This window comes from Heterodontus francisci, chromosome 27 (genome assembly GCF_036365525.1).
Source record: "Heterodontus francisci isolate sHetFra1 chromosome 27, sHetFra1.hap1, whole genome shotgun sequence".
Taxonomy (NCBI): domain Eukaryota; kingdom Metazoa; phylum Chordata; class Chondrichthyes; order Heterodontiformes; family Heterodontidae; genus Heterodontus; species Heterodontus francisci.
The window spans coordinates 66,396,330-66,418,418 of NC_090397.1; the positions used below are offsets into that span (position 1 = coordinate 66,396,330).

At 41.7% G+C, this 22,089-nt stretch overlaps 1 protein-coding gene across 6 annotated transcripts in view; it reads left to right on the forward strand.

The window, feature by feature from the left end:
• The first annotated feature begins 2,127 nt into the window (after positions 1–2,127).
• The window catches only part of sfmbt2 (Scm like with four mbt domains 2), a 225,592-nt gene continuing 205,630 nt past the window's right edge, over positions 2,128–22,089 (forward strand). The window contains exon 1 of one of the 6 annotated variants that reach the window (XM_068059522.1): positions 2,128–2,152. The gene's annotated coding sequence lies outside the window, so the exon portion shown is untranslated. Of the gene's footprint in view, positions 2,153–3,004; positions 3,465–4,175; positions 4,276–4,677; positions 4,832–5,124; positions 5,488–22,089 lie in introns of those variants that run through there. The other 5 variants (XM_068059517.1, XM_068059520.1, XM_068059518.1 and 2 more) reach the window with 5 other exon arrangements.

A 22,089-nucleotide genomic window follows, 5' to 3' on the forward strand; every position in this document is an offset into this window, starting at 1 on the left:
ACAAAACTCCACGCAAACCTTCGGGGAATCCCATCAGCAGGCGGAAAGTCAGAAATTCTCTGCGAATTAGTAATGATTAGGGAGTATTCGAGCCATTGCACTTCTTGATTTCCAGGTATTCGAATTATATTGTTATTAACTTACAGTTCTTGCATTCTCGGTTCAATACGATTTCACAATGCTAAGAGTGTTCATTCTAAAAGGCTGCCTTAGAGGCGTAACCTTCTTGTACTGGTAGATCTTAAGTTAAATGCAGGGCAAAGAAACATGCATTTTAAACCCATTGTTAGTAGACCATGTCTCTGCCCATCAACACATTCCAAATGGCGCAAAGCAGCAATTAACTCTTGAATTAGTGTGTGATGTTTATAAAGTTTACAATTATTTTACCGAAACAGTACATATTTTGTTTTAAATAATAACTTTTTCCCCTCCTAGGAGTTCAAACCTTTCCCGTTTTCTGATGATCATGTGTAGCGAGCTAAATCAGCTTTGAACCAACACAGTGCCCTCCTGTCCAGGGTGTCGGATTGCCTGCAATTCACAATTTTGGCTTGAAGAACGAAGCATAAATGAAAACCCGCATTATTTGATTGCTGTTACCCCCCGACAAATGAATCTCAGAGGCGCCTATCAGTCACTAGATGGCAGTAACGACCAAGCCAGGAGCTGAATATATCGGGTATCCAAGTGTGAGAAAACTTTGTAATTAAGGTGAAAAAACACATCGAAAAGAAGTAGATTTGTTTCATTAATTGTTCTGCGTTTAAAATTTAAAGGAGATTTAGTTCAGTGTAATTCACTGCTGGTTAACAGTATTTTTCACCCCAACAAATTTTCATTATCTGGATTAAAAACCCCCAAAAATCACAAACTCAGCCCTCGCTGATTGGCCGCTAACAGCTTCAGTTTCAAAGATTTTGATGAGATGCTTATTATAATTTTGAAAGTGGATTGCCATCTATTGCGCTGTTATCTCCCGCAGTTCAGATTCCACGAGAACTCGGCGACTTGGGTTTCGCATTGAGGGTCTGTGCTTTGAGCAATAGAAACAGTCCCGATCAATAAGTTACTTTGATTTAAATTTTCGCTTTAAAATATTGACATGACGCTTTATAAATTGTACACGTATATGTGTGTGCGAGAGAGAGAATAAACAATGCAATGATATATAGAAATACGATGTGCTGGATGTCATCATTGCTATAGTATTCTGCCCAGAATAAGAAGTCGATTATAACCGTTTTTATGTATATTTAAGATTATACAAACGAGCAAGGCTTACGTAACAATCTTTGAAGTTTCTTCTCTCTGCTAAAGCACTCATTTTCATTATTATCGGGTAAAGGGCAGGGGTGAGAACTGTCATGTAGAGTGTGACTATTCTTCTAAGATGCCAGCCAGAAAATATGGCGATTGGAAAATGTCAGTGTTTTCCTTCTCCTTTATCTATGGCACAAGCAACATTACAAGTTTCAAGGTGATACGTTAGAAGGAGATGGGGTTTGGAAAGATTGTGGTTTAAAATGAGCTGACGTCGAGTGACAAGACAGCGGACACGATAACTTTAAGAGAACACGGAACCTGCACGGTAAAGGATGTATGTGAAGCTTCTGCGGACGGGAACTATCTGCTACCTTGATCAATGAATTAGCACACATGTATAAATGAGGCGGCACTGAAGAAAATTATATTAAAAAAACACATTTGCGCACATTCTACCTTTCATAGAATACTTTAAACAATCTCACTTCAGTTGCCACAAATCTTCCCTTTGATAACGGTGAAGCCCTAAACAAATAGTTACCCTCAGTGTTCAAAGTCGGACACGCAACAAGATTTGAACGATGCTGCGATACATTTTGTTTGCCCGCGAGCGACTGTGGTTTTGAACTATTTCTGGGTGGCAGATATTGGATTTGGGGTTTATCTGTTTGCCCGTGGTTTAAAAAAACCCAATCATTTTTTTCGATGACAGAAGAGTAACAATATGAAAATCTTCACGGGAGGAGAGAAAGATCTGTTATGTGGGTGGGGGCTCCTTTATGTTGATTCATCTCTGAGTCATATATATTTATTCTCAATCCCACACATGGGAAGGACAAAACAAATGCATATAAGAGGATACTGGACAGGGTCCGAACAAAATTGCGTAAGTTCCATATTGTAGATACTGTGGCTTTAAATGAAATTTGCAAGGAAACTGACACGCGCACAGATATATTTCCAATTTTTAACGTGAGTTTTACCTCCAACCTATTGTGGCTACAGAATATCTAAGCCACGAGGTAATGTTGTATATGTACGGTAGACAAATGGATAAGGTATTCAGTCACAGGTGTATTGACAAAGTTCGACACCGCATCATGACATTTAAGGAAGTGCCGGCCGCTTGAAAAACAAAAGTGTCAGCAGTCCATCTGCACTCAAACTAAGACAGCTTCCTCGGTGGGAGATGGGGGGGGGGGCGGTTAGGTGAGGGCGTGTTGGCGATGTTTGCGAGATTTTGATCGTCAGCATTTTAATCTTCATTGTGAAGCTTAAGCTGTCTGCTGATGCTTGCGGTTGTGTCGGTCATATTAGTGCGCAGCAGCGAAAAAAAACATACCACAAAGAAACGCCATTTCCAGCATCCAAATTCATTGTGTGAATCAGCTTTGAAGAAGTGGAGACATCACTACAGACATGTAATGCAGCGTGAAACACAACCGTTTATGTACAAACAGAGAGAAAGAGAAAAAACAGCAAACGAGTCGAACACTTGCATTTTAAATTAAAAAAAAATACATATAAGCCCGCAGCAATTACAATCAGGGAAAGGAGGAAAAAAAATGCAAATTTCATTTCGGCACACATTGTGGGGGTTTTCTGCTGAAAAAAAAATGAGTTTCAAGTTTCCTAGAATGGATCAGTTTCGTAATCGACGAGTTTAACCAGCACGATGTGCATGATACGGGTTTACGTGGGGTGTTCATTCAGCAGGCAATAGTTAGATTTTTTTTTGTTGTCAGTTGCACACGATTTGCTCCCTCTCCTCCCGAACTTTCTCTTTTTTTAAAAAAGAAAACGTGTCAGTTTCATAGCGGCCAGATCGAAATGATTTGAAATAGATGCGATCACAAGGCCCGGATAATGATGTCAATCAGAAGATTAGGAACGTTTTTGGTGACTGTTTCTTTTTTTTCTCTCTCTCCTTAAGACAAGAGGGGAGAAGAGGGAGGGGGGGGAGAGAAAAGTTGGACGTGCATCCAAAGAATTGATTTATAATTGGCTAAGGATCAGTCTCCAAAAATTTGCAACTGCTGTAAAGGTCATAAGGAGTTGGCAGGAAAATAATTGGTAACGCATGCGCGCCGAGAGGATGCCATATTGGAATGAGGCTAAAAAAGAAATCGGCTCCAGAAACTGATCAGTGAAAGGACCGGGGGTAACATTTTTACTCTTGGCAAAAAAACTTGCTGCCGGTAAGTTAACTGGCCGCGGTTCATTTCTTTAGGTAGCCGGGCACCTAGGCTGCCCGAGACCGGCGTTTTCTGCTCCATTCTAAAGCTGGAGGATCTTTTTCTCGCTAATGATCTGAAGCTTGTTTTGCAAAAAAAAAAATGACGTTGAAAGCAAGTTGTGCAAAGTGTTTTCTTCTCTGTCTCTCTCTCTCTCTGCATCTATTAACTCAGTGTGTTTTGAACACGCGGGAAAAAAAATCCCCCAGACTATTTAGGCTTTTGGGAGCAATTATTCTCCGAAATGCCATGAGTTTACTTACTACAAAACGCTTTCTTTTTTTTTTATAAATCTGCCATGTGTATATTTTTTTTTTGCAAAAGCTGATATCCTGTCATTTCTGTTTGCGCGGAGGCTCGTGACCTCCTTTCGATTTTATTATACTGACTTACGTTGCGATGCATTCTCTCTGGAACCTATGCACCTCGATAGTTTTAATAACATACCTTGTATTTCCTGTACGATTATTTTTTTCCTGTCGCTCGGTTTTTGGCAGTATTTCCCAGCAAGTTACGTAACTGCCTATATAAATATTAGACAACCTTGCCAATTTCAATATGGCGGGGAAAGGTGTTTTTTTTAAGTGAAAAATTGAGGCTTTTTCAAGGGAAAAAACAAAACGGTCTTCAGATTCGACTTTTCTTCAGTGTCTTTTGGTGCCCAGTGAGGTCCTTTAGTGAATTAAGTGGTAAATTAAAGCGTTGCTTTTTTGGCAAAGTTTTTTCCTCTTGAAGACTTTTCTGACTAAAGAACTAAAGCTGGCAAAACACCAAGGTACGTTTCTGTATTAAAGGGGTTGTTACCCAGCATCAATTAGTGATGAAATTAGAACGAATTATGTTGTAAAACTGGCATTACATCATTTGTCAGAAAAATCTACGGTTGATATTCATACCGAAAAGTCAGCCAAGGCTATTGTCGATAAGGATTAATGATGATACATAGCTAAAAATGCGATGCAAATTAGGTGCATCGTGTGTTGCATTACTAATTGTGCTTTTATTTTCGCTCTAAACCACTTGTTGGCGTTCTAGATTACATCTCGTGTTGGAAATATCTGTATACAGTATGCGATCGTAGGGGTTATGGGGGTGCGGGGAGAGGAAACTGCTTTGTAAAGAGGCGGTGTAGACTATTGGTTTAACATTTACTTTTGGGTAAGAGTGTACAGTGGGAGGGAGGTTACTGCAGAGGAGTTTCAGGCTGAGAAAAGGGACTTCCTGATTTTTTTTCCCTCTGCTGTTGCATATTAGAGGCAGCTTGTTAATTGCTTTGTCGCCCGAACCAGGTGGGATGATACGATGGTCAGAGGGGATTTGACCCACCAGTGGTGAGAAATGACATAAAACGCATCTTTTAGTGCTGTTTAAGTGATGTTTAATAAATGCATAAATAATGCTCACTTTGGGAAATTGCAGTGGGGGTTAAGTCAGAATGCCTTATCGGTGTTTTAGAAATAGCCACAATAACGCTTGAGATCTGAATGGTGTTACATATTTACTCTGTTTCCGATATGGCTAGAAATAACAGCCAGAGCCCCTGAGAGTGGATTTGTTTGATGCAAATCAGCTACAATGAGGTCCATTTTTAGCTTTGCGGAAGAAATCAATATGCCGATATTCTGTCAAGCGCGCATGGCAAGACTTCACTTCTGCTAATCAGATACACTGGTGGATTCGAGGCGTTTGTACGTCGTTGTCTGTGTGTGTTTAAAGCAATTGTTCTTAATCTCAGCTCCAGAGCTATAATTGTAAATCAAGATGTAACCCTTGTCCCTGATATAAAAAAAGGTTCGGTCTCTCTAGCGGCAACTGATCGCTGTTTGGCGCCATATGGACATGGTAAGCTGGGGAATGTGTAGTTCTTGTCACTACCTCACTCTTCTCCTGGGTCCTAAAGGCCGCCTGCGCGAAAGAATAAAAGGAGCAGCACTTTTAAACTGTAGGGCATGGCACTTGCGAACAAAAGGCGAAGTTAATTTTAATGGTGAGTGTGACTGGAATAACTGATCTATAATAACGTTTCCTTTTTTGAAGTGACTTGCACGTTTGCTATTTTGCACCTCTCCGCATTAAGGTACTATTTGCAATAGTAATGACACGCACAATATTACCGAAGGTTACCGAAACGGTGTCTGTGTTTTTCAAAAGCCTATATTTTAGATAGAAAATCGTGGCATTATTATTCGAGGCAACCTGGAAAGTGGCTAAGTTATCAGGTGTAGCAACTGTCTACATAAACCATGTCATTCTGCAATTTTGCTTTAACAATGAAAGTAAATGAAATTGTAGAAACAGCGAGAGTGGAAGACTGTCCCACTTGATTAATACTAAAAAGAGTTACTGGCTCATTTGTTTTCAAAATATTGTCTTGGTGTACAGCGTCTCCATGTTTCTGAAATACACAACCGAGGAAGTGAACAGGGCACACACTGACTTCTAATAGTTATTACACTCTCTTATAACTGTTATTCTGGAAGGTCCAGAAGGTATTTATCATAGATCCTAAAATCTTCATCTCAGGTCCATATGAAATAATTTTAAAAAGTCTAGTTTAATACAAATATAGGTAAAATACCTCAAGTTCATTACTTTGAGTTACTGCTGTTGTTCTTGTCATTTGAAAGTTAAAGGTGCTTTGGTACTTTCTACCGACCTAATTTTTCAAATGGTTCCTGAACATCATACAGGGGCAGCGTCGCTTGCTACTTATAGCAGCCGAGTTTATAATTAAGAAGTCAGCGTTGCATTGTATTTAACATACTCCAGTGTTCCACAAGGTGTTTACCTTTTTGTTCAAAGTGAATGCTTTAGCGTAGATCTTTAGAATCCTGGGAAAAGTGGATTGTCCCCCAAATTTCCAAAATATCACTCCATGATTAGCTCAAAGGCTTTGATTGTGCTACGCCGATCATCATTGTGAAGGCCAAACTTGATGAACTAGCAGGTCTTTTCCTGCCATCCAGTTTCGCATGTTGGTATGTTCGAAGGCTTTTGCATCCTCGTGAATCTCTCAGCAGCCCTTGATGTTTGTACGCGGTGACAGGGAAGCACAACAAAGAATTCCAGTAACTTTGAACCCCACACTAAACTGAATATCAGCTGATCTAAGATCGTGTTTTGTTATTGTTTTAAAACCGTTCCCCTTAGGCCTACAAGCTGTCTCATTTATAAGTTTGTTTCTTTATTGTTATATTCCAGAGACCATTAAGAACAATTTAATTTGAAAATTAGTAGCATGTTGATAGTAGTGGCACGATCTTGGAAGGATTAAAGAACCAGACCTTTATAGTCAAAGGACAGAGATCTGATTTCCTGTCTTTTCATGCATCATATGGGACAAGTATTTGCCGATTCATATTGAATGCTATCACTTTTCTCTATGCAATTACATTCGGCACATCGTTTTGGTGTATTATAAACTAATGAAACACACTAGAGCCACCAGAACCATGGAAATGTGATTTTTCAGTTCATATTTTCAGTAGATTAGTGAATAGTGGGAAGTCGGCGGCCTATGAAGGGAAACAATCATGTTGTAGGACAGCAAAGAAGAAATTTTGCCTTAAAAAAGGGGAATGCATCTGGGGGTTTTTCTTAGATATGTATTAGTACACAACTCTGGATAGTGTGGGACGACCTGACGCAGATATTCCATGTGGCTCACATTCATTGCTCTAAAAACATTCCACTTTAAATAACCAAATGTGAGGACGTGTAGAACCCATTGCCTGCCGAGTGCAACATGTTTTGGAAAGCACGTGGGCTGTAAGGCGTTTCGGAACTAACTCCCACCCAATATTTTCTATTGAGAAGCAGAACTACTGGTACACACAACAGAAAAATATTAGATCATATTTTATAAGAAATAGACTGTGCGAAGATTGAACATAAGTAGAAAAGCCAATCGTTGTTCCTTCACTAAAATAATAAATCATTGTAACATACCAGCCAATTGGGTATAAGTTGACTTATTTAAGTTCTCTGTATGGCCAGATATTACAAATTAAATGCAGACAAAAATAACATTATGCAACGGTCTATCTCCTTATTACTGACACAAGGATGGCGAGCGCTTTGAAAGTATAATGGAAAGAGCTAAACAAATATATTAGGTTGCAATAGCTGCTTTTGCTGTTTATATAATATATATAATGTATATGGGATATTTAGAGGCTTTGGAAGTACTTGTGTGTTTGAAGGGAAAAGTGATTGTATAACGTTTGTATACATTACTGAACACAACGAATTGATGCTTCACTGTTCCTTTTGCTGTTGCTGGGGCGTGAATCTGCTGTTCGGGCAAAACTCTAGTAAAATCTGCGCAGCAATATGTTATATTATGGGATTACAGTATAATGTAACGTCTTTGCTATACCTTGGGTAGCAATATCGTTAGTTGGGAAGCAGTTTTATGCCACGGATGGTTGCATTCTGATTTTGCTGGGTGCAGAACTAAATGTGGGACATTGTGCATACAATGTCTGAAAAAATGTTGTGCTTGTCTCACATTCTGAGGGCTCAGGTCAGGTGGCAATCATAATTGGAATAGATAAATAAAAGGAATGCAATGTATGACTAAAGTGATATTTGAACATTAAAACATCGCAATAATCCAGGATATTTATTGCTATGTATTTTTTCTGCCTGAAACTTATATTTAAAAAAATCCACAGCTAGTGGAATTATGATGAAGACATAGGGAACGGCTTGGTCCTCAAAGTATCAACTATTACATATGCATTATTTATAAGGAAAACGGCAAGTGCAAAATTTGCATAAATAATACATATTGCAATGAATGAGCATTGCTCATACGACCATTCCCTCTAATGTATTTTTGCTGTTTTTGCGCTCGATCAACAGGGGGTCTTTAAGGTTACAACGACAAATCCAGTAGGAGTGATGCAGAAAGCAAAATTGCAATTAATGTTAGCGGTCTTTGAGAGGTGGAAAGATTTGAATTTAAGATGCAAACTGCAGTAGTTGCATTCCAGGGGGACAGGGTGCTCCCAAGAAGGCTGCAGAACTGCCCTGAATGGCCCTGTCACGGAAAGCTCGTGGCACTGGCTGCAAGTGCACGAGGCGCTCCTTGAAAGTGGCGGGCGGCAATTCCATGAATGAGGCGCGGCCGGCCAATCAGCGTTCGGGGGCGGGCCCCAAACTGCGCGCGGGGGGCGGGGGGGTTGTGGTGGGGAGTTGGCGCCTGCGCGCTGCGCCGGCACATCACGTGTCAAAGCAGGTCGCGAGGCAGGTTTGACAGTTGGCCATTCGGAGCGGGATCGTGAGGGAGGAGGAGGGTGTGCACTGGGCTCCCTCTCCATATCCCCTTCACTCCTGTAGGTGAGTGAACGTGGACTAAGGTGGTCACTTTCACAACTGCTTTCACCAATAAGGTCGCCTGCAGACTTCAGAGTTGGTGCTGTGCATTTTCCCCTTCTAAAATACATTGCAGCACAAATGGGTGGGCGGGGGGCAGGAGATATAGATGGTGCCCTTTAAACTAAGTCATAGTCTTTGGATGCAATTCTTGAATGGTACAGCTCAGAAAAAGAAAGATAGCACCTTTCACGACCCATGGATATCCAAAAGTGCTTTCATAGGATCATAGGAAATAGGAGCAGGAGTTAGCCCATTCGGTCCATTGAGCCTGCTCTGCCATTCAAACAGATCATGGCTGATCACCTATCTCTTTGCCATTTTCCCCCAATATCTCCATATCCCTCTATCATTAGTATCCAGCAATCTATCGGTTTTCTGTCTTGAACATGCACAATGATTGACCTCCCACAGCCTTCTGGGGTAGAGAATTCCACAGATTCACCCTCTGAGTAAAGAAATTCCTTCTCATCTGAGTCTTAAATGGCCTGCCCCTTATTCTGAGACTGTTCTAGACTCACCAGCCAGAGGAAACATCCTATCCACATCTACCCTGTCATGCCCTGTACGAATTTTGTAAGTTTCAATGAGATCACCTCTCATTCTTCCAAACACTAGAGAATACAGGCCCAGTTTCCTCAATCTTTCCTCGTAGACAATCCCACCATCCCAGGTATTAGTCTGGTGAACCTCCGTTGCACTCCCTCTGTGAAAAGTATATCCTTCCTTAGATAAGGAAACCAAAACTGTACACAATATTCCAGGTGTGGTCTCACCAAGGCTCTATACAATTGCAGCAATGCATCTTTACTCCTGTACTCAAATCCCCTTGCAATGAAGGCCAACATACCTTCTTAATTGCTTGCTGCACCTGCATACTAACTTTTAGTGACTTATGAACAAGGACACCCAGGTCTCTTTCAATATCAACTCTTCCCAACCTCTCTCCATTTAAGAAATACTCTGACTTTCTGTTTTTTTCAACCAAAGTGGATCACTTCATACTTATTCACATTATATTCCACCTGCCATGTTTTTGCCCATTCACTTAGCCTGTTCAAGTCCCCTTGAAGCCTCCTTGCATCCTCCTCACAACTTACATTTCCTCCTAGTTTTGTGTCATCAACAAATTTGGAAATATTACAATTGGTCCCCACATCCAAATCCTTTATGTCGATTGTTAACAGCTGTGGCCCAAGCACTGATCCTTGTGGTGTCAGTAGTATCACTAGAACAGCCTACCATCTTGAGAATGACCTATTTATTCCTACTCTCTGCTCTCTGTCTGTTAACCAATTCTCAATCCATTGGAGTATATTGCCCCCAATCCCATGTGCTCTAATTTTGTTTACGAACCTCCTGTGTGGGACCTTATCAAAAGCCTTATGATAATCCAAATACACTACATCCACTGGTTCTCTTTTATCTATGCTACAAGTAACATCCTCAAAAAACTCCCAACATGTTTGTCAAACATGATTTCCGTTTCATAAATCCATGTTGACTCTGCCCAATCATTTACAGCCAATCTTTGAAGTGTAGTCACTGTTGTAATGTAGGAAACGCAGCGACCAATTTGCACACAGCAAGCTCCCACAAACAGCAATGATGGTAATGACCAGATAATCTGTTTCTGGGATAAGTATTGGCCAAGACACTGAATATAATTCCCCTGCTCTTCTTTCAAATAGTGCCATGGGATCTTTTGTATCCATGTGAGAGGCCGGATGGGGCCTTGGTTTAACATTTCTTCTGAAAGACAGCACCTCCGAAAGTGCAGCACTCCATCAGTGCTGTGCTGGGGTGTCAGCCTTGATTTTTGTGCTCCAGTTCTGGAGTTGAACTATGGACCCGTAACCTTCTGAGTGAGGTGAGAGTGCTACCAAATGAGCCATGGCTGACACCTAAAGGAGAAGGCCATTTGGCCCAGCTTCTCCATTCTGTCCATATCACTAATACCAGGTCCCCACAAATGTTCCAGTAAATCTCTTCTGTACCCTCTCCAAAGCCTTCCCGTTCTTCCTAAATCGTGGTGCTCAGAATTGGGCACAACATTGTGGTCCCATTTAGCAGTATGTCCCTTTCAAAGGGGGAATTCACAACTTTTATGGGGGAGAAGAGGTGGAGCTTTTTGAAAGCTAGCCTAGTAACAGATGCAGCAAAGGATAGTCCTTATACTTTTATTTATTCGTTCGGGAGGTGTGGGTGTCGCTGGCTATGCCAGCATTTATTACCCATTCCTAATTGCCCTTGAGAAGGTGGTGGTGAGCTGCCTTCTTGAACCGCTGCAGTTCTTGGGGTTTTCTACACCAACAGTGCTGTTAGGAAGGGAGTTCCAGGGTTTTGACCCAGCAACAGTGAAGGAACGGCAATTATAGTTCCAAGTCAGGATGGTGTGTGGCTTGGAGGGAACTTGCAGGTGGAGGTGTTCCGATGCATTTGCTGCCCTTGTCCTTCTCAGTGGTTGAGGTCGCGGGTTTGGAAGGTGCTGTCTAAGGAGCCTTGGTGAGTTGCTGCAGTGCATCTTGTACATGGTACACACTGTGTGTCGGTGGTGAAGGGAGTGAATGTTGAAGGTGGTGGATGGGGTGCCAATCAAGTGGGCTGCTTTGTCCTGGACGGTGTCGAGCTTCTTGAGCGTTGGAGTTGCACTCATCCTGGCAAGTGGAGAGTTTTCCACCACTCCTGACTTGTGCTTTATAGATGGTGGACAAGCACTGGGGAGTCAGGAGGTGAGTTACCGATGCCATCAGTGGAACTAATGCTTTGAATAATAAGTTAAGGTAGTTTCTAGAGCTTTCTTTAAATTTTGACAGTTTTTTAAAGCTAATCAAGTGTTTTATTTCCCAGTAGCAGATATTCAAGCTGAGTGTTTTGTTGTATGGTGTGCAGAAGTGATCATAGAATCATAGAAACTTACAGCACAGAAGGAGGCCAGTCAGCCTGTCGTGTCTGTGCTGGCTCTTTGAAAGAGCAGCTGTGTTTAGTCCCACATTCCACTTCTTGTCTATAACCTTGTATATTCTTCATCCTCAAGTACATGCCAACTCCCTTTTAAAAAATATTAATGTAATCAGCTTCCACCACCTTTTCAGGTAAAGTGTTCCAAATCCCAACAAATCTGAGTGAAAAAACTCTCCTCAGTTTCCCTCTAGATCACTTGCCAATTATTTTGAATTTATGACCTCTAGTTATTGACTGCCAGAGGAAATATTTTTCTCTATCTACTCTATCAAAACCTTGATCGTCTCGAAAACCTCTATTAGATTATCTCTTAACTGCTGCTCCAAAAAGCAGCCCTATCTTTTCCAACCTTGGCTCACAACTGAAGTGTTGATTATGTTTCCAATAGAAGAGTAACTTTTACTCTGGAACATGTAAACAAGCTTTAATTCCCTTTATGTTAACTTTCTCCAATGACTTAATCAGTCTTCTCCAGCACATAGTTGAGCCACACCAACCAGGCAAGTCCCAGGTTTGATCCTTGGCCTGTTGTGAGTTCGCTCATCTCAGATGGGGCATTACACTTGATTTTTATCACACTTGGATTAGGGAGGGGCCAATCAGCAGGCTTTTCTGCTCCTAATAGCTATCCATGTCATCTCTATAGGAATGCGTGCATCAGTGGCTGTTGAATTGGGACAGGGCCTGATTTGGCTGCTATATTCTGATCTAATTGCATGCCACACTCGATATTAATGTTCAGTTAGGTCAGATACCTGAGAACAACAAGAACCCAGGGACCTATGCCCCCCACCCCCAACCCCAGTAAAGTGTTAATCACTTTCAGAGAGGTGAGGAGAAAAACCTGTGCAGAAAAATTGTAAGGTAAAAAAAGATTCTTACATTTCTGTGTTGAGTGTTATTTGCTGAGCTAAAATTGTTGATTGATTTCCTTGGTGTTGTAAAGTGGGACAAGAAGTAATAATAGCACTCTCAGTTGGGGCAAATTTTCTGAACAGTATAAAAATATTTCAGGGGGAGCTGATATAGCATAGCATGTTTTGGTGTGCTGCAGTTCAAAGCAATATGCAGAAGGTTTGCATTTGTGATTTATTCACATGATACTTCTCCTGGCTGATTTAGAATTTATCAACAATGGATCAAAGGGGAAATGAGCAAGGCAAAAGGGATCACTGTGGGCCACTCCTGGTGTCCAATTTGGAGTGGCTTTGGTAATTACCCACCATCCACCTTTTCTGTTGGGCATAGCTTATGATTCAAAGGGACATTAAAGAAAGCAGTGAAAGTTCATTTTATAAATTTAACATTTGCATATATTTAACTTATTGGGAAGTTGTTTACTTTATGAAACTTTTATGTAGTCAATGTTTCAATTTTAGTAGCAAATCTTGGGAGTAACATACACGTACTTCAATTAAAATTTTTAAATATGTAATTAATATGCATTCTACAGAATTGAACTCTCTGTCTGCACTCAGCTCAAAATGATTTGCATTTTTAATCTAATGTTTTATTTCATCTTTTGAGTGTTATCCTTACACCCAAAAACATGCTCTATGAATGTATCAAAACATTTACTCTCACTTTATATTTCTGTTGCTACCATTCACTTTTTTACCCATTGTTTATCTTTTCTCATGTCCTAATTTCACTTCTGTTAGACATCCTTTTCAATACATACCCAATTATGCCTGTTGGATTATGGAGCAGACTGTTCATCTAATTATCAAATTGTTGCGAGTTTGATCTTGTTAGCAGGAATTTAATTTCTTAAGTGAAATGGTAGATTATCAAAATAAAATTAGCAGCTGAGTCTCCATTGTTACCAAAATACAGCAATTGCAAGATGGGGAAAATTATCACAACAGTGATTCACTGCATCATTGGACTTGTAACGTTAGGCATTTAATGCCTGGAAACTTCATGATTTTAAGCATTAGATACTTTATTGTTGTAGATGACACCCAAGCTAGGAGGAATAAGCTGCTCCTTACTATCTGGACTTATGGGACTGAATTTCCCTGGCCCCTTGGAGGAGGTGAGGGGGTAGCGGGAAAATAGCATGGAGGCATGTCGGGACGAATTCCCAACGCATTTCCGCTGCTGGGGAACTTTCTACGGGTGGGCTGGGAAGTGGGTCGGCTGTCCCCTTCACAGATGTGGGCAGCCAATTTACATAGTTAAGGCCCCAAATAGGGGTGATTTTTGTGGCCGCTCCGCCGTTTTGCTGGCAGCGGAATGGTCCCCCCCTCAACACCACGTGCGGAGGCCAGCAGCTTGATATAGGTAGCCTTGCTGCGGCAGGCCGGGACGGCCATTTGAGCCAGAAGCTCCATGCCACTAAGAGGGACTGTGGTTATAAAAGGCTGAAGTTGCAGATGAGACCAATCCAGCTGAGGTGTTTCCCTTTCAACCCACTTGACATACCAGTCTATTACTGTTTTTTTAATCAATGATGTGCATCCCATGAGGAGAGTATCCATATTGAGGCGCCCCCGTGGTCCCCAACCTGCCTCAGCAGTGCCCACCTCTCCTGGTGGGTCTGTTGAGGCTCCAGAGCTTCTAGGCCCGCAGCATCAAAAGTTCGCCTGTTGTCCTTAAAAGGCGACCTATGAGGCGGCCAATTAGGAAGCCACTTCCGTGAAGATTGCTGTGCCGCTACTGCGGGCTCAGGACCCCCATTTGGCCCTGATGTCATGGTCCTGAAGCCCATGGCAAAATCTAGCCAATGTTGTTTGTAGTGGATCATGTTTAACAGGCAATCTCAGTGAAATGACAACTTGTTGATTGTGTAGTTCATTGATGTTTTATTCAGGCTCAAACACTTAAAAATATATGACACAAGAACACAAGAAATAGGAGCAGAAGTAGACCATATGGCCATTCGAGCCTGCTCCACCATTCAATACAATCATGGCTGATCTTAGACTTCAACTCCACTTTCCTGCCTGCTCCCCATATTCCTTGATTCCCTGTGAGACCAAAAATCTGTCTAGTTCAGCCTTAAATATATTCAACGATGGAGCATCCCCAACCCTCTGGGGTAGAGAATTCCAAAGATTCACAATTCTTTGAGTGAAATAATTTCTCCTCATCTCAGTCCTCAACCCTTATCCTGAGACTGTGCCCCCGTGTTTTAGATTCCCCAACTAGAGGAAACAATCTCTAAGTGTCTACCTTATCCAGCCCCTTCAGAATCTTGTATGTTTCAATGAGATCGCCTCTCATTCTTCTGAACTCCAGACAATATAGGCCCAATTTACTCAACTTCTCACCATCGGACAACCCCATCATCCCAGGGACTAATCTAGTGAACCTTCGCTGCACCACCTCCAATGCAAGTATATCCTTAAATGTGGAGACCAAAACTGCACACAGTATTCCAGATGTGGTCTCCAAAACCCTGTACAATTGTAGCAAGACTTCTTTATTCCTGTACTCCAATCTCCTTGTAGTAAAGACCAACATGTCATTTGCCTTCCTAATTACTTGCTGTACCTGCATGCTAACTTTCTGCGTTCCTTGTCCAAGCACACCCAAGTTTCTTTGAACATCAGCACTTAAAAGTTTCACACCTTTGAAAAAATATCCTGTTTTTCTATTCTTACGACCAAAGTGCATAGCTTCACACTTCTCTTCATTATACTCCATCTGCCATCTTGTTGCCCACTCACTTAACCTGTCTATATCTCTTTGCAGCCTCTGTGTGTCCTCCCCACAGCTTACCTTTCCACCTACCTTTGTATCATCAGCAAACTTAGATACGTTACTCTTTGTCTCTTTATCTAAGAGACAAAGCTTGTCTCTAGCTTGTAAATAGCTGAGGCCCCAGCACTGATCCACTATTCACTGCCTGCCAACTTGAAAATGCTCTATTTATGCCCCCTCTTTGCTTCCTGTCTGTTAACCAATTCTCTGTCCATGCTAATATATTGCCCCCAACTCCATGAACCCTTATCTTGCCTATTAACCTTTTGTGTGGCACTTTTATCAAATACCTTTTGGAAATCCAGGTATATTGCATCTGCTGGTTCCCCTTTATCTACCCTACTAGTTACATCCTGAAAAAACTCTAATAAAAGGATTTCCCTTTAGTAAAACCATTTTGACTTGTTCCAATCATGACTATTGAGCTTTCAGATTTGTAAATTAATATTCATTTACCTTAGAACAGTTGTTGGCACAGCAGTGTGTAAGGAAAGGGAAGGAAGAAAAAATGTAAATTTACTTTCTTTTGTTAGTTTTCTGTTTGATTTTAAGGAATTGTTTTTACTTTTTCATTTTCTAACTTCAGCCTTGTTCATCTTTGATCTTTTCCTTTTGCTGGTTGAAGGATGTTTCATATCAGTCTCAGAAGAAATGGAAGACACAGAGTAATTTGAAATGTGGATTTTCCTGAGAAGATATCCTTGAGGGAACCAGTTCTGGTCCCCACCCCAATACAGAACTTGAGATTTTGTCATAATCCTTTTTCTAGAAGTCTGCAATAATTTACTTCAGTTCTCAGTAATGGATATACTTTGCATTTCCATTACTTTGTTGTATCCACACTGAAATGAGATAAGGCACAAAATTGCATGTTGATCCACCAAACAGAAAGCATGATCTTGGCTGCAATTCACACGATTTATCCAGTCATGACTCTGGGCCATCTGTGAGTGGGTTTTCTTAGATCATAATCTGCAAAGTAGTTAAAAATTTGCGCAGGAATTTTTCTTCCTACTCCCAACTGCACTCCTTGGGTTCCAACAGTTATCATGCTAATATCTTGGTTGGGTTGGTTAGTATGTCCCTGTCAGTAACATTTCATGATATGTTGGCAAGGGTGTTGTGCCACTTGATTGGCTTTGTCTTGCTATGTCTTTCTGTTTCACAGATTGCAAAAGGGGAAATGTTTTACTTTCCAACAATTTTTATGAAGACAAGAGTGCCACATTTATCAAAATAAATAATTGGTGAAATCTTTCTTGCCCCACTGCTAGGATGAGTACCACTAAGTCCAAAAAAATGTGCAGATGACCTCGTCCCAGGTATCTGCAGGTGTTGTTAAGGGGAGGATAAGAACTGACTGGTGCTACAGTTTTCCTCTGTTGTTGTGGGGAACTCTTCATACTGTGGGGAATTTGGTGTTTCCCCAAACAGTCCATTTGCAATTGGGAACTTGTGAGGTATCTCCAGAAAAATTTCTACCTTATAAGTTTTCTCAAAACATATTTCATTGTTTCGAAGGGGAAGGTTGACAGTTATTTTTATTAGAAAAAATAGTAGTTCTAAATTATGTAGGAACTAAAGATTACATAGGTCTGTCAAAGCAATTTAACAGTCAACAGCAACAAGATCAATTCAAACTGTAAAGCTAATATTTATGTGGGTCTCTGCCCTGCAAGCAAGGTTCTGGACCTATAGAGGTGTTCAAAATCATGAGAGGTCTCAACAGGGTAGATAGGGAGAAAGTTCCCATTGGTGGAAGAGTCAAGGACCAGAGGACAACTATTTACAATGAATGGCAAAAGAAGCAAAAGGGGTGGCACAGTGGCGCAGTGGTTAGCACTGCAGCCTCACAGCTGCAGCGACCTGGGTTCAATTCTGGGTACTGCCTGTGTGGAGTTTGCAAGTTCTCCCTGTGTCTGTGTGGGTTTCCTCCGGGTGCTCCAGTTTCCTCCCACATGCCAAAAGACTTGCAGGTTGATAGGTAAATTGGCCATTACAAATTACCCCTAGGATAGGTAGGTGGTAGGGAAATATAGGGACTGGTGGGGATGTGGTAGGAATATGGAATTAGTATAGGATTAGTATAAATGGGTGGTTGATGGTCGGCACAGACTCGGTGGGCCGAAGGGCCTGTTTCAGTGCTGTATCTCTTTAAAAAAAAGCAAAGGCGACCTGTGGAAAAACTTTTTTATGCAGCAAGTGGCTAGGATGTAGAATGCACTACCTGAGAGTGTGGTGGAGGCAGATGCAGTTGTGGCTTTTAAAAGGGAATTATATAATTAACTGAAGAGAGAAAATTTGCAGGGCTACGGGAAATAGGCGGGAAGTGGGACTAGCTGAGTTGCTCTTGCAGAGAGCCAGCACGGACACGATGGGCTGAATGGTCTCCTTCTGTGATGTAACCATTCTATGATTCTATAATGGGCTCAGTGCTCCCCAAGACTATCTGTTTTATCTAACAAGGTGGCAATCAACTGAGACTAAAGATGCCCGGAGTGATTCCAGCTCAATAATCTCTTTTGAACAGTCCAGAAAACATCATGAACTGTGAGCATGAAGTTCCTGCCATTTATAGCTATTATCCTGCTTAATAATGACATAACTTTGAAGTCGCTCCACTTTAAAAAATAAGGCATAAAATGGAGGTCTTGAATAGAGTTTGACTCTCCTTGGATTTTTTTTGAGGGATAAGTTGAGGGTTATAATGATTGCTAGTACATTCCGTATAGTAATTTGTGATAATAATTGTACATTAGGTTAACAATCTGAAATGATCACTCACTGTTTATGAAATGAGTCTTACTGCAATTATATAAGACCTTGGTGAGAACACATCTGGGCTCTGTACAGTTTTGGTCGTTTTACTTCAGGAAGGATAACTAGTCTTGGAGGGAGTGCAAGAAAGGTTCATTAAGCTGATTTTTTTGGATCAGCAGCTAGTTCTATGAGGAGCGATTGAGTAGACTGGGCATATGCCCTGGAATTTGGAAGAATGAGAGATCTAATTGAAGCATAGAAAGTCCTTAAGGAACTTGATAGGATGTCCTGGGAGGATGTGTCCCCTGGATGGGGAGTCTAGAATGAGGGATCACAGTCTTAGAATAAGAGGTTGGCCATTTAGGACTGGGCTGAGGAGGAATTTCTTCACGCAAAGGTTTGTGGATCTTTGGAATTCTCTACCCTAGAGAGCTGTGGATGCTCAGTCATTGATTTTTGGATACTAATGGAATTAAGGAATATGGGGATAGTGTGGGAAGGTAAGTTGATGTGGAAGATCAGCCATGATTGTATTGAATAGTGGAGCAGACTCAAAGAGCCATTTCCAGGGCCCTACCAAATTCACGGGGGGTCGGTTAGGTCAGTTGGCTAGATGGCTAGAGTGTGATGTAGAATGACACCAACAGTGCGGTTTCAATCGCTGTACCAGCTGTGGTAGTTCATGGAGGCCTGCCTCCTTGCCATGCTTCACGCTTGAGGAGTGGTGCCACTCAAGCTATACATTACCAGTTGTCTGTCTCTAATGGAGAGAGCTGCCTATGGTCCTTTGGGATGATGGCTAGAACAACAACCAATTTCATGGTCACGGCATTTTAAGAATTGCGAATTTCACAATTTCACATATTTAAATCGTAAATTTCACGGTGTCACAACAAACCATGGAAATGATCTATTTAAAACAACAAAAAGACAAGGGCGGTTTCTGGTTTCAAATGGCATTTATTATATACTCAAAAACTATTGTAAAATGCTGACTATAAACAGGTCACATTCTTTACTCACTAAAGTCAGTAGTTGAATGTGAGCATGGAGACTCACACACGTTAATCTGAGACTTCATCTCCTCACAGTGCGTAGCAAAATCTTTCAGTAGGTAGTCCTGTCGTAGTTTATTTGCACTTGGCAAGCAACCACCATTTTGCACATTACATTGAATGAATATCTGCCGTTTTGGGTGATCAAGTTTTTCCAGTGGTATGTTGGCACTTGCAAAAGCATCCACAAGTTCTGTTGTAACCCTGATGTTTTTCTGAGCTCTCTGTCGACTTCTTAAAAAGAGATGAAATTGTTGCTTGTTTTTTGCTTGTTTCTTTTCCAGCAGTGTGGTGCAGTTTGCTCTCTTCCTTCTGCGATGACTTTCGGACTCTTTAAGTGGCGCTGAACCGTTGCCACTGTGTAAGATCCAACAAAACATTGCAGCTTGTACGAAACAGTATTCCACCATTGATATGCAGAATTTGGCTTCCAAATTCTTTCACTTGCTGCAGTAATGGTTGTGGCCGTTTTTGATTTGTGTATTCTGGCATTCTCACTTGTCTACCAACACTTGAAACTACTCTCAAAACTGTACCGGAAGCCGTCCCTCATCTACCAATCAATCAGTTGAGCCTTATGTCATTGAATAAAACATGCAAGGTTTGAAAAATTGTCAATTTCACGTATGACCTGAGATTTCACGGTCCATGATGCATTTTTCATAGCGTGAATTTGGTAGGGCCCTACCCATTTCTAATGTTCATTCGGTTACAAGTAACCAAGATAAAATGGCTAACTGATGCTAACTAGGAAAACAGATATGTTATTAAAGTGAAGCATGTTGAAGTGTAGCAAAATTTATTTGAATGCTGCTACATGAAATGTAAGGATAAGGAAATCTGAGCATAATTTCTACAGTATTCAGTTTAAATGACTGTTTTCTCAACTATTGAAGAAAAATCTGAGGTCGAAATTATTCATTTTGATTTCATGGATATTTGTGATAGTGATGGTGGAGTTGTGTACCTATCACAACCTCTGCATCACCAACTCGTTCTTTCATACTGAACCCCGTCACCAGATTTCATGGAGACACCCTAGATCACGTTGTTGGCATCAGCTGGACCTCATCATCACAAGTCGAGCCTCTATAAACAGTGTCCAAATCACACGTAGCTTCCACAGTGCGGATTGTGATACCGACCATTCCCAGGGGTGCAGCAAAGTTAGACTCAAACCAAAGAAGCTACATCACTCCAAGCAGAAGAGCCGCCCACGCAACAGCACTAACAGAATTTCTTATCCACAGCTGTTACATAAGTTTCTAAATTCACTTGAAAAAGCCCTTTAAAACACTCCTGCAGGGGATGCAGAGACAAAGTGGGCACACATCAGAGACGCCATCTTCTGACTCAGCAATGACCACCTATGGCAAACGGGAGAAGCAGAACGCAGACTGGTTTCAATCTCACTTTGAAGAGCTGGAACCTGTCATAGTCGCTAAGCGCACTGCACTGTTGAACTACAAGAAAGCCCCTAGCGAGTTAACATCCATAGCACTTAAAGTTGCCAGAAGCGCTGCACAAAGAACAGTCAGGCGTTTATGGCAACACCTATGCAGTCGTATTCAGCTGGCCTCCGACACCAGAAACATCAGAGGAATGCATGATGGCATTAAGAGAGCTTTTGGGCCAACCATCAAAAAGATTGCCCCCCTCAAGTCTAAATCAGGGGACACGATCACTGACCAAAGCAAGCAAATGGACTGCTGGGTGGAGCACTACCTAGAACTGTACTTCAGGGAAAATATTGTCACTGATACCGCCCTCAATGCAGCCCAGTCTCTAGTCATGGATGAGCTGGACGAACAGCCAACAAAATCGGAACTCAGTGATGCCATTGATTCTCTAGTCAGTGGAAAAGCCTCTAGAAAGGACAGCAATACCCCTGAAATAATCAAGAGTGCCAAGCCTGCTATACTCTCAGCACTCCATGGACTGCTTTGCCTGTGCTGGGATGAGGGAGCAGTACCACAGGACACGTGCAATGCCAATATCATCACCCTCTATAAGAACAAGGGTAACCGTGGTGACTGCAACAACTACCGTGGAATTTCCCTGCTCAGCATAGTGGGGAAAGTCTTCGCTCAAGTCGTTTTAAACAGACTCCAGAAGCTGGCTGCGCGAGTCTACCCTGAGGCACAGTGCTACTTTCGAGCAGAGAGATCCACCATTGACATGCTGTTCTCCCTTCGACAGCTACAGGAGAAATGCCGCGAACAACAGATGCCCCTCCACGTTGCTTTCATAGATCACACCAAAGCCTTTGACCTCGTCAGCAAACGTGGTCTCTTCAGACTACTAGCAAAGATTGGATGTCCACCAAAGCTGCTAAGTATCATCACCTCATTCCATGACAATATGAAAGGCACAATTTAGCATAGTGGTGCCTCATCAGACCCTTTTCCTATCCTGAGTGGCATGAAACAGGGCTGTGTTCTCGCACCTACACTGTTTGGGATCTTCTTCAGAAGAAGGAATTTTCCTCCCTTAGTGGGCGGCGCAGTGGTTAGCACTGCAGCCTCACAGCTCCAGCGACCTGGGTTCAGTTCTGGGTACTGCCTGTGTGGAGTTTGCAAGTTCTCCCTGTGACCGTGTGGGTTTCCGCCGGGTGCTCCGGTTTCCTCCCAAAGCCAAAGACTTGCAGGTTGATAGGTAAATTGCTCATTGTAAATTGCCCGTGGTGTGGGCAGGTGGTAGGGAATATGGGGTTAATGTAGTAT